At 41.0% G+C, this 13,560-nt stretch overlaps 2 long non-coding RNA genes across 2 annotated transcripts in view; one reads left to right on the forward strand and one right to left on the reverse strand.

Moving 5' to 3' along the window:
• Positions 1 to 5,399, reverse strand: part of LOC148221914 (uncharacterized) — a 25,531-nt gene extending 20,132 nt beyond the window's left edge. The window contains exon 1 of the long non-coding RNA XR_015807239.1: positions 3,766 to 5,399. This is a non-coding gene — a long non-coding RNA (uncharacterized LOC148221914). The remainder of the gene's footprint in view (positions 1 to 3,765) is intronic.
• Positions 5,400 to 6,740: 1,341 nt separating this feature from the next.
• On the forward strand, positions 6,741 to 12,768 carry LOC106865145 (uncharacterized). Its single transcript, XR_001404571.2, has 2 exons — positions 6,741 to 6,781; positions 9,852 to 12,768. It is a non-coding gene; the product is annotated as an uncharacterized LOC106865145 (long non-coding RNA).
• Positions 12,769 to 13,560: the final 792 nt, after the last annotated feature.

Genomic DNA, 13,560 nt, shown 5'->3' on the forward strand with positions numbered 1-13,560 from the left:
AAATTAGCAGCCATATGATGGTAGTTTTTTCCCCAGTTGTGTGCAGATGCCAAATAGAGGATCTAGGCATATGATCAAGTCTTTAAATGTGGTTTTATTAAGTAATAAGCATAATCAATATATGGTGACAATTTTTACAAAACAAAACTTCTTATAGTGTGCTGTCTTATCCCTGATCAATATTTTGAATAATTCACCCTGAAGTTTTCTCAGCACTCTATGTAGAGAAAATCAGTATCCTTCATTGAAAGTGCCTTGGTTTTCGGCTAATTAAAAAAAAAAAAAAAAAAAAAAAAAAAAAAAAAGTAGCTAATCTAGGTAATTCCCATGTTACCTTGTGTCAAAACTGCAAACTGCATTTGAAAAGTTGAAGTTCCCTCAGGGAAAAGTAAAAACATCCCTGGTGGCATATACTAGTTAAATATGAATGCAAATCACTGCATCCTTAACTATTCATGCAAATGATTCTTTCAATTGGGTATGAGATGTTTATACTTTAAGCCTACCAAGTTGATTAATGACTTGGTCAACATAAGCTTTGGTTCACAGGGAAGGCATCTGCAGATAAATAATTCAAACACTACTTGCCAATTTATAATACTGTATTTATACTTCTATCCTGTGCATGCTGAATGATGGCACTGGCACTTGAATCAAATGGGGATTTTACAGCTTCCCAAATGCCACAATCTGCCAATTTCATTAGCAATACCATAAAATAATTATTTAAAGTATGAAAAAGACATATGAAGTAAAACTATTGGAGAACAAGGTGTGAGAAGAAGCTGCAGAGGAGGAGTTGCACCAAGGGTTGGTGGTGAATGGTGCTAACACAGACAGACGTGTGTGCTTAGTGACACAACCATCCACAGAATCTGCTCAGTCTGCGGTGTCCATCCTTCCCAGACACCTCTGGGTGCTATTCCCTAGGGATCAGTCGGCTTTGTGCACAGCACCAGCACGGTGGTGCAGAGAACTGGAGAAGCCTGAGCCAGAGTTCTGCAGCTGAATCACCACTGCATGAGAATGGAGGATGACAAAACCCGGTTATATGGCTGAGCCACCTCACAGTGCTCATCCCAAGGAACAAGAAGAGGGGCATCAAAAGGATGGGACTGAAAAGGCAGAATGAACATGCATAATTAATTTCCAGGGACTGCGAGATGGTGTGATCACCTTCAGATTTTCCCCATCGGTTGCTAAGCAGTATTCTTAAGTCACAAGTTTTTCCTTACAAAGGAACAGTAGTCTCCTCACATTTTGCTATTTTTCCATTTTACACTGCTCTTTTGCCAAGTTTGCATTATAGCTATATTTTGAAATGCTTTAAAACAAAGATGAGCACTAAGATAGCTGCAATCTTTGGGAAAAGGTTTCAGTTACTACCTGGGACAAGCAGCCCATGGACTCGCCAGTCCCCAAAATGGAATTAGAAAAGCCTTCATCTCACATGTACCATAGCAATTGCTTTCTGCCTCTCAGCCCTGAGCTTTGCATGAGAAATTGAACTTGCATCGTGGAGGCAAGAGTATTATACATTTGGGGTTGTATATTTATTATCAGTCTCAATCTGTATAAACAAAATCTTAGAATTTTTCTTGTGGTGGTAGTAAATTAATTGTATTAATTCATTTGATCTGTGCTAAGGATGTTGTTCCAATTATCAGATATCCATTCAATGCTCTGGGCATTCTGACAAAAACTAAAATTAAATCAAGGAGATCTCTCTGTTAGAAATTCTCTCTCTCATTTAATTAGAAGTAAAGGGCTGGCTGCCAGTGTTCCAAAACTAATACCAAACATGCCCACTGCAAACACCCTCTCCACAAATGCTCTGATTCACAGTAGACATTTCAGAAATCCTCGTTTTTGAAGACCAAGGGAAGCAAGCGACGAAGAGTTCAGGATCTTTCAGCAACAGTGGGGAATTAATTCCTCACACTTAGATCCCAAATGTCTGTAGTTTAACCACTCTACACTGGTAGCTCAGTTAAACAAAATGAGCAGTCATTTTAAAGTGCAAAATTACCATCAGTTCCATTTTCAATAATCATGAAATGAACAAATCATAAAGCTGAATAACATAGATGATCCTGTGGAGTATATGGCCTGAAGCAGAAGATGCCTTCCAACGACAGGAGATATACTCAATATTCCAGCAGGTTTTTCCCTACATTTCTACAGAAAACACAGAAGGTTCTTGCTAAACCACCCCCAAGGTGATAAATTGTACCTTTTCTTGCTGGTCTCACTACAGGACAGAAGTAAACAAGGCTATAGTTATCATCATTCAGTTTTCTTGTTTGTTAAAGTTTTTAGCCATTAGCAAGAGACTGATTGGAGATTCTGGAGTCCTCTGCCAAGCCAAAGCATGTACCCTCAGCTCTCTGGAAAAACATTTCCCAAAGGGATAGACCAAAAGCTCCCCAAGCCTCCTTGGCTAACTGCAGCAGCCTTTAGAGCCCCACAGCCAACAAATGCTTCTCACACAGCCACTGGCCCAAATCCACACACATTAATCTATGACTTTTCATATCCTTCCAGATGCCTCAGCATTCACAAAAGCAACAATTCTACCTGGCCCCACCCCTAGTTATAAACCCCAAACTTGAAGCAGCTGCACTGTTCTGCCACTGATTAGACCATCACTGTTCTGGCAATGAATATTGTGTATTGAAGAAGATTTTTGTTTCACATAAATTAAAATATTAACAGAATAGCTTTAATAACCTGGGCATTTATATTCACCTACTGCCCAGGAGTAGCTGGGGATCTATACTTTACATCTGCACAAGGATATGCCCAAAGCAAAATTTGTTGCACTAGCTCCAGTTGACAGTGCTTTCCTCACTCTTTTTGGTATATCTGGAGGAAAGACAAACAGAGTGGGGTTTTTTTGTCTATGTTCACATCCTTTTGTCTCCACCAGCTGTTAAGTACAAGGATAGGAAGGAGGGAACAAAATCTGCAGCCTAGGGGTAGGTAGGCAGACTCCTGTTGCTAACTCAATCTCCTCCCTTCAAGGGTCCAGTTTTTGCAAAACTGCAGGACTATGGCTGAGCCACGAAAGAACAGCAGTCTCTGGCATGTTCGCTTAAAAGAACAGGCAAATGAGAAGAAAAGAGGCATGAGGAGGCTGTAGAGATGGAATACACATATACATAAAGGTGAGGCTGCATCTACGTGAGAGGAAAAACAGGCAGAAAGGTCTAATGCAGGCAAAATGGACTGATAGAGAGAATACAGGTACCCCACAAGAGAAAATAACAACAAAAGACATTACTAGGATGATTAGAGGAAAGAAACTAATGGAAAGACCAAATAAAAATGAAAAAATAGAACATAAATAAGGTCAGCCTAATGTTTCTGTAACATGGCTGTTTCAATATCATAATGCTTATTTAAACTAGTAATTTAACCTGTAAGCTGGTGAGAGGTTTTCATATTATTTTGCTTTTCTTCGTAGCTGTAATGCTGATAAATGCTGTCTTTTCTTCTTTCAATTTCTTTGTCAAATAAGAACTGGTTCTGTGGTTTGCACGAAAAGTCCATCTGGCCCAGCACATTCCTTTGAAGAGCAGACACAACAGGATACTTCACAAAGACATTCCTGCCCTTTGATTTCAGTTGAACTCAAGGAGTTGTTCCCGCATGGGAGAACCACCCCTTGTTAACTATGCTGCCATTTTGTAACTAGAGTGCTAAAAGCTTACACAAATGCAAATAACACTGTATCAACAACTCATCCACTTCCCCCTCACTTACCTCTCTTTGGAGAAAGCTCCGTGGAGAAAGTAGTTATTTCTTCCTGCAAAACATGTTTTGTCAATCTTTTGATCTCAGGCCTCTAAGGAATATATTGAAACATAATAATTACAAATTATATGACTTTAGGAGAGGCTGTAGTAGTCCTTGCCCTAGTTTCAAAGTAGCTTGCTCAACTGTAAGCCAACTGCACTACTATTCTGTAAAGCCACAAGCTAGGTGGCAAAATTGTGGTCTTTACTCAATTAATTTTATCTAGAAATTTAATACCCCCATCGAATATGTAGTTGATGCTACTATAGAATATATTATTGTATGTTTTAAAGAATGAATTATCTTTACTAACAAATCTAAACACAGTGTTTATATCCCTAGAATAATCAAATTCTTTTTATAAAGCCTGTACTAAAACTGAAAAGCATAGGTAATTTCCGAATAATTCCTAAAAGATGTTTGCATTGTTTCATTAAACAAATGCCCTAAAATATACAGCTTATAATTGCATGATTAAATTCATATTCACTATAAATCACAACAAATATTTTTAATTGTGCATTAATTGGAATTTTAAAATGCTGATATAGTGTCGTTTATCTGCTTCTCATGTTCAGCAGTTTCTAACAGCAGAACACTGGTTTGAAAGTGAGAGAGGGACAGTTGGGTCCATCCTTCCACTGCAGAGCATTGCTTTGCTCTGGCAGCTTCAACCACTGTACCACTGCTTCTTATCCTTATCCTGTTATAAAATAGGGAATATAGAACCCATTGTTATTCTTGGAGGCATAGGCCAAGGGCTCTTGTTGAACTATTCTGTAAAAAGAAGGAAGTGTTGCACATGTCCATGCCCAAGACAGGAAAGGTGGTGCTCAAAAGTCAAGAACAATTGTGTAGAGCTGGACAATTTCCATAGAGTGATTTTATGGAAGAAACTGTTTTTAAGTAGTTGTTTGCTGCTTTAAATGTGTCTTTTTCATTGATTCCTATCACCATGTGGTTTCATAAAGCACAAATACCCTCAAGAAATGAGCACCATCTGTGTTTAATGTCAAACCTTTTAACTCACCTTCATCTCAGACATCTTTTTTCCAAGCTTTTAAAGTTCTATTGTATTCTTTAGCAAGGAATACTCCATGTGTTCTGCAATATGAACCATGTTTATACTCTTCTAATCAATGAATGGGCAAGACTCATTACTGCAGCCATTGGAACAACTAGAATGATCTAGGCTGCATTGTAACATTAAAGAGATTTACAACTCTTGCACAATGCTCTCGTACATTGTTTTTAGTTTGCTTCTGGAATTGAATAAAATCTGATTAGCTAACTGTAATCTAGAGAAATATAAATTTACCCTGTTTTACAAAGCTTGACAAAAAAATAACCTTCCAATCCATCTAAAACAATTTGAACAAGTAATTCTTTAAATGTCATTTGCAGTGAAGTGTATTGGAATGATGTCTTAAAATCATAAGGAATTAAAAACTGACTCTTTTTCTTGTGCCTGTGGAATCACTGCTGAACAAATGCACTGAAAAGCTCTTTTGGAGCAGGGAACCATGTTTTGCTTGGCCTGCATGTAACGTAAGCTCAATGCAGTCTCTTAGCTAGCTCCTGGACATCAGCAAATTGCAAATAATAAAAAAGCTATATTAGACCATTGCACCAAGTGGCAGCTTAGCTCTTAATCTGTGAACTAAAAAAAAAATACAACCCAAATGCAGGGTTGCATAATACTGGGCCTGATGCAGTATGTACTTACAGAACAGGACTGGCTCGGTATTAGTAAAAGTCAATTTGTTAGATATTTGCTGTGAGCACAGTGTTGCACAATATGTGCAATAAATTACTACGTGCATGCATGATCATATTCCGATCACAGAACAAATGCCTGTGTTCTCTATTGCACATTCTCAAGTGTAAATCATCAGGTTTCCAAAACTTCTTTGAAGAATTTTTTTTCCCCTCGTGATGTTGAATCAAGTTCAGTCACCTCAGACACTAAGCCTGAAGGTGAAATACACGAGGTATGAGTCCCATCTTGTTTGTGAATGTTTGCACAGCCAACGTTTGAAGCCATACCCAATCCATTGGCTTAGAATTTCAAATTCGTGTGACTGCAGCACCCCGAGGAGAGCGCTGAGGGACGAGCGCCGCTCAGCCGCCCCGGCCCGGCCCTCCCGCCACTGCCCTCTGACCCCAGGGAGCGTCCGTGAGGGACAGGACAGGGCCTGAGAAGTGATCCCAGAGAACTTTCAAAAAACCTGCACCAGGAACAGTGTAGCCAGCAGGGCCGGGAAATGATTGTCCTGTACTTGGCGCTGGTGAGGGCACAACTCCGGTGCAGTTCTGGAGCCCTCAGTTCAGGAAGGACATTGAGGTGCTGGAGAGTGTCCAGAGAAAGGCAACGAAGCTTGGGAAAGGTCTGAAGCACAACTCCTATGAGGAGCAGATGAGGGGACTCAGCCTAGAGAAAAGTAGGCTCAGGGGGGACATTATTGCTCTACAAGTACCTGAAAGGAGGTTGTAGGGGTAGGGATCGAACTCTTCTCCCATACAGCCAGCGACAGGACGCGAGTACACAGTCTTAAACCGCGCCAGTAGAGGCTTAGCTTGGACGCAGGAGGAAATTCTTTGAAGAAAGGATGATTAGACATTGGAATGGGCTGACCAGGGAGGTCCTGGAGTCACCATCCCTGGAGGTGTTTAAGGACAGGCTGGACGTGGCCCTTAGTGCCATGGTCTGGTTGACACGGTGGTATTCGGTCATAGGTTGGACTCAATTATCTCAGAGTTCTGCAACCTCAGTGGTTCAGCAACCCCGTCCCGGGGGCAGCCGGGACCGGCTCCCCTCTGCCTCGCTCTCTGAGGCGCGAGTGCCCGGATGTGCCGCCCCGCCTCCCGCACGTGCGCGGCGCCAGCGCGCCCGGCTCCCCCGCCCCCGCCCGCGGGCCAACCGCCCGGGGAGGGCGGTCCCGGCGCAGAGCTCGCGAGAGGAACATGGCCGCGGCGGGCCGGGGTGAGCGGGGCAGAGCGGGGCAGAGCGGGCGGGGGGCGCGGGGCGCGGGGCGCGCACGGCCGGGCGCTGCCTCACGGGTCCGCGCCTTACGGGGAGGCCGCGCTGCCGCGCGCTGGAACCGGCCGGGCCGGGCCAGGCTGAGCCGCTGAGCGGGAGCGGCACCGCCGGCAGCCGTAGCCGCCCGGCCCCGGGGTGGGCTGCGCGCCGCCCCGCCCGCGGAACCTTCTGAAGGAGGTTGAGGCGGGCCGGAGTGCCGAGAGCGGCGGCCGCCCCCTCTCTGCCGGAGGCGGGCAGGGTCCCCGCGAGGCCGCAGCCGGGGACACGGGAGGGGCGGCCCCCAGCCCCGCCGGGCCGCTCTGGGCCCCGAGCAGGTGGAGGCGCCGGGTGCCCGCACCGCGCCCTGGAACGCGGCTCGCAGCGGCCCGGCCGCTGGTGGATGTGTCCTGTGTTATTATTTGCTAGTGAGGAACACTCGTTGCCGGGGGAGGTGCGGGGCTGTGGGCTGCAGGGCGGCGCTGCGGGCCCGGACCGAACCCTGCGGGCGTTGAGGTGGGAGCGCCTCGCCCGGGAGACCTCGGCCCTCCCTGACCCCAATGGTGCAGCTGCAGCGGAGGTCACTGGGCTGTGAGAAGAGCTGCCACCCTTAGATCAGGGGCTGGTATGAGCTCGGCTCATTTTCTGCGACATGCGTGGATTTAGATGGCACTTGGTTAATCCATTTTGGCGTGGTCTGGCACTGGAATAGGTTGCTCGAGAAGGTGGAGTCACCAACCATAAGGCGTTTAAAAGACTGGATGTGGCGCTGGGTGATGGGGTTTAGAGGTTTCAGTGGCAGTACTTGTGTGATGGTTGGACTGGACGATATCAAAGGTCTCTTCCAAGCCTGATGATTCCATGATTCCGGAATCAGCTTTGTTAACAAGTCTGTTTACATCACCTGCATGCACAGATCCACATCGCGGGTGCAGGTCACTTGGCTGACACTTGCGGCAGTGACAATCTTTGGGACGCGGGGAGCCAGGTGGAGAGCTGTGCTGCCGTGCCGTGCCTTTCTGCCAGCAAATACATTTGTCTTTGTTCCATTTATGTGGTTTTTGTATTGGTGTGCAAGTGTGCAGTGCAGAAAACTGCCATTAGTCAGTCTGCCTCACACAATTAGCTGAAATAAAGACTACAGGATTTAACGTGAATAACTTGTTTAGTTATGAAGTAAATATCAGGAAAATTATCTTTTTGTGAATGTTTTTGAAAACATCTCCATGAAATCTGGTATGTCAATATGTCTAAAATACTTAAAACTTAAGCATCACTCACCTTTTAAGAAAAAAAGCCAAGCTTACACTGTCCTGTGAATACAGCATATTCTGTAATTCTTGTTTATGGGAAGGTGTTCACACTTCTTCCTCACACTCCATCTTTTCCTTTAAGAGAAAAAATGCCCAAGTTTTGAATTAATTGAGGTTTTAAGGCTCTCAACAAAGGCACAGCTGGCATTTCATAAAATTATTCTCTTAATATGTGACACTTTATATTGTTCCTTCTTAAAGTTTTCTCTACTGTGTAATTGCTTAGGGCAAATGTGACTTTGTGGTATAACTTGCATTTAACACTTGACATGATTGCTGTCTGGTGATGACACCAGTTATTAAGCAAATAAAAACATCTGGAAGCTGAAGATCCTTAGTACATTATTGGGAGTGCAGAATATCTTTCAGGATTTAGCAGGATTTGGAGAAGTGTAAGAAACTGAACTTAATGGTGCAAATGAGTTTTTAGAAGCAGTCATGCAATAACATGGAAATCACCTCAATAATTACCTTTTCTATTTGTCACATTCTGTTGAATGAGGTATTATAAACCAGCTTTAATAGTAAGGGTTAATACACAGATATTCAGACAAATTTAGTGGTTTATATTCATAAAATACTTTAAAAATTGGAACTTTTACTTGTTAGTCTAGCAATGGAATTAGATAATTGATGACACAATCGATTAATGTAATATTGGATAGGGAATATACTTAGTTGAGGTTTGGGGTTTTTTAAACAGATTTTAAATTACTGATGAAATTATTATTGGAAAGAACAGAGAATATATTTTATCATAGGCCATTTATTTTTGTGGGCCTTTTTGGCATTTCTGTCTTTTAACCTCTTCCTCTTGTGTGTTTTGCTTTGGTTTTTTACATGTTCTGCTTTTAACCTCTGTTGTTGATATGCACAGAAACCATAACATCAGCTTCAGCCTTTAAAAGAATTAAAATATCTGTTAGGATTAGTCTCTGGTATCAAAAGTAAAATTTTGTGGCTGAGCAATGTCAGGGATGTTTTAAGTCTGATACCTGTGTGTGGGTTCAAAGCCAAAACTGGAAAGCCCCATTAGTGTTACTGTATGAAACAGCATTTGATAAATGCCAGATTTTAAAATGACTGATATTTTAAACTTTTCTAAATACAGTATGCTGGAGGTTTCTATTGACTTAGTCATATGTGTCTGTCTATATATATATGTACTCACATATTCTAAAATATTCTAATAAATGAAACGTTGATGTGGCAGAAAGTCCATTTGAGTTGGTGACATAGCAAAAAGACAAAATGTGGATGTGAAGAGTTTAATTTTATTTTTTTTGGTAAACATTCCATTGTATTGGAATCTATAGAAAACTGAAATATATTTCTGTTGTACAATTGGCACTTTGAAGTATGAAGACTTGAAGGAACTAGGGCTGGGTTTGTGTATTGCAGTTGAGTTAAAAGGAGCAGATGATGCACCTCTGGTACTGCTCTTCTTGCCAGAGGTAATTGGAAAGACAAATATCATCTTAGAATTTGGGTAGGAATATGAAAGGTGCTAAAAGATGCACACAGAGTATATTTAAATCACTTTACTCTCAGGATTTTAACCTAATGACACATTTTAACATCTGAAAACTGCAGAAACTGAGAAAGCTGAACTAGTATTCTTAAGGTTGTAATTTCTCAGAACAAAATATGTAACTTTTAAAATAAAGAATCCTTGAGACATCTTTGTGATTTTTGTTTTTCCTTTTTATTTTCCAACCAATCAGGAATGTGGTGAAACAGACACTTTAGGAGGGTGCTAGAGATACAAGGTAAGTGCTGTATCTTAAAAAAAATTAAACATTTTAAATAAGTTATTTTAATAAAGTTGCTGTGCTTTTTTTTAGTAAGCAGTGTATCCCTTTAAGTTGTGCTGGTTTTATAATCCTGTTAAAATGGAAGGTTTTCCAGGAGATCTGTTCCTATACAAACAGAAATTTGGTTATATGTAGTACTTGTATTACATAAACTTAAGAGCAAGTTATTGTGATTTTATGCTTTGACTTTTGATATGAGTGGGTTTTAATCACCTCTTTAGATTGTGACTTAAATACTCATGTGCTGATTAAACAATATTTTCTCTTTTTAAAGGACTGCCATGCTTGCAAGCCTTCACAGATGTTAGATGTTTTCCAAATGTGAATAGTTTTGATATTAAAACTTGGGTCTGTAGAGCATTTTGTTTATTTTTAACAGTTCTTCTGCAGTGACTCAGGCTTGTACCAGCACAGCACCTCCAGAGAGACTCTAGACTCCATGTGGTTTGGTTAAATCAATCCAGTTATAGATGAGGAAAATTCTCTCTCAAAGGGAGTAGCTAAGGGTGTTTAATGGCTGCTGATAGTGCTGTTTCAGGAGGTGTTAAGAAGGGAAGTCAAGCAACGTAGTAAAACAAGGAAGTTGGGTTGTATTGACTAACACATTTTCAGTTCTGGAACTGTGTGCTTCTGGTGTTCAGCTGGTCCCTAAATGGTGAAAATTCTGATCCTGCCCTTCCCTCCTCATCTTCTGTGTGGGAAAAAGAGGGTGGGACAGGTTGCCTGATTTTCAGGATTACCAAGACTGAGTATCAAACTTAAAGCCTCTTGATAGTTTCTATTGAGGCCTCCTAGATGAACCAGAGCATTGGTTCCACCTCTGCAGAAAAAGCAGACACTGCACAGGACTCATGGCTAAGAGCTGCTCCAGAGACTGGAAGAACAAGATGTACAGAACTGGATATGCACAGAAGGGGGTATGTATCTGTAACATTGATGTATTCCAACAATTCCCAGAACTGTGTTAGGCAAAGAGTCCCAGCTAGAAACACTTAAAGGCAGGGGAGCTTCCCCTCACCTGAAGGCAAGGTGTGTTCAGGCTTGTGTGCAGGCTCTGTGAAGAGCAGGTTGGATTAGACTTGGCAGACCAGTTCATTTTGTGTCCTTTAGTAAATCTGCAACCATTGATTCTTACTGTTAATAAATCTGCTGCATGTCCAAAAAAAGAGATAAACAACTGAAATTAAGGCTGTTTGTACTTGACAGCCATGAATGTTTCATGTTTGCTTCTTCAAATGAAATTTTTCCATGCTGTGCTGAGGACAGGGAACCAGTATTCCTGGCATTGTTTTTAAACCTTTTTAGCACCTGAAGTTCAAGAGCCAAAACTGCCCAGTGTTAGTTACAGTATATAACTTTTTTCAAAAGTTCCTTCTGTGGCAAAGATTGATATCTACCACAAAAATCTTCCATATCCTGAAACTCCAAAGCAAATGCACATTACAGAATTTATTCAAGTGTTCAGATTACTGTTATTAAATCCAGATGTTAATGTAACAGTTTTGCACTTGTGCAATAAACTGGATCTCTGTGATTGTTGACTCAGTAGAGAGTATTTTAAGATTTCATATTTGGTACTTGGCTTAAGCCATTAATTAAATGTTTGAAAAGGGGCTTTTACCTAGGCATGGTGCCAAAAGCAACAGAGGGAGAGAGCAGTCCTAGTTACACTCAATTTTGATCTTCACATCAACTAGTGAAACACTAATTAACAAAAAATAAAGACAAAAAGGAAACCCACTGGCTTTCTACCCTTCTAAGTGAATTTATGACATAGGTAGTCCTAGTTACATACCTGAGAAGGATATGCAGTTGTGTTCTTATTTCCACATTTTGTGTCTAACGCTAGAAGCCTGCTGGAAGGCTAGGGAACCGTTGCTGAAAACTTGTTTACAAATTCTAGAGACATTAAAATTAATTTCTTAGTCATTCTTTAAATGCAAAAGAGGTAGCTCATAAAAATTCAGCAGAGAAACTCGTTAAAATGAGTTCAAATTATTAGTGTATTCAGTAAAGTCCAGTTAATACCCCAAAATAGTTCTTACATCTCATGTAGAGGCAAATTTCCCAATATTTCCTATGCAAAAACAGTAGAAGAGACACAGAATTCCAGATACTGAAATTCTGTTTAGTTCCATTGCTGCAATGTTTAATTTTGTTCCCTGTATTTTTAAAATTTAAAACGCGTAGCTTGGTAAAGTTGCAATCCAGCAAAGCTTTAAGCACGTGTTTCTGACACTAAATGAGTTGCACAAAGTTGAACACAAGCTTAAAACTTTTCATGATTTATAACCACATGTTAGTAAGGCTTTAGGGAAGTAATGCTGTGACACAGGCAGAGCAGTGTGAGTGTGTCTGTGGTGGCTGTCTCATCCTTACACTGCTAAGTTCTGTGTGCAGGTGCTCTCCTGCTCCATTGGCAGGGGTTTGGTGTAAGTTGGGAATTAGGGGTTTGTACTTAGGTATTATCTGAGAGAACACCTGATGTCACCCTTAATCTCCATTGTGTTTTAAGATGCTCCCAAAGTGTGTTACCAGTCTGTTTGTTCACTGTGCATTGGCCATCTGGGCACATTCCCTTGTACATGAGTGACTGGAAGAGTGAAAACAGAGGAGTGTTTGTACTTTTATGATCTTCCCTTGGTGCCCTGGCAGGTGAGAGTCTCAGGATTGGTGTATTCTGAGAGTGAAGCCTGCTGAATATACTGAGATGGCCACAGAATCTAGTGGGGATCTCCCACTAGTTCGTTATGGTTGGCCTGAATTGTACCATTTGTGTGCTATTTTAGGAGTTTTTGAACGGACTAATAAATCTCTCTGAACTATTTTTGAGTGTGTTTTTTTTATTATATATCACTTGATACATTTTTTTTTTTTAGGATTTCATCTTTAAAAATAAAATTATATTTTTCCACGGAAAGTACAACTAAGACAGGTACCCAAAAAGAAAAGCCGTAATGTTTTGCTAATGTATTTCAGTATGTAATTTGTACTCTTTGTACAGCTACTCTTTATAAATATGCTTAGTATATTTATAAGGTTTTTGTTAAAGACCTGTAACCTGTGTGTATTAGGAATTTATAGAAACAACTGGAAACTCACTATTTTCTATTTAACGTTTTCAATACTAATTTCATTTGAAGTGTCTGGACTGCAGAAGGTTTTTAGTACCCAGTTTATGAGGGTAGAGCTCACAGTGTTTCTAGTAAATACTTCAGAGAAGTTACTGCTTTATTTTGCTGTCTTTATTATCTCTGAATTTGGATGGGTTAATGATAGTAATGCTTCTTTATGTTAATGTCGACTAATACAGCAGCACTCTAATACAAAGTACTGAGGAAATACTGTCAGTTCTTGCTAAATATAAACTATCTTTATGGTTATGGCAATTGTAAGTCTTCCAATGTGAATCAAGCCCTGAATAATCCTCTCTATATCTGTAGACAGTGTTAACCAACTTACTTTGCTTCTGTGAATAACAGAGTGTAATATGTGATTTCTTCTGGAATGAGATCCTCCCTCCTCTGCCAGATGTTCCACGCTTCCTCTGTTCTGCCAGTTAAACCATTTGATTACTCTTTTACCAGGTCCTGTATCAGAATCCTAATTTAAAAAACCT

Source organism: Sturnus vulgaris, chromosome 16 (assembly GCF_052056855.1).
Source record: "Sturnus vulgaris isolate bStuVul1 chromosome 16, bStuVul1.hap1, whole genome shotgun sequence".
Lineage (NCBI taxonomy): Eukaryota > Metazoa > Chordata > Aves > Passeriformes > Sturnidae > Sturnus > Sturnus vulgaris.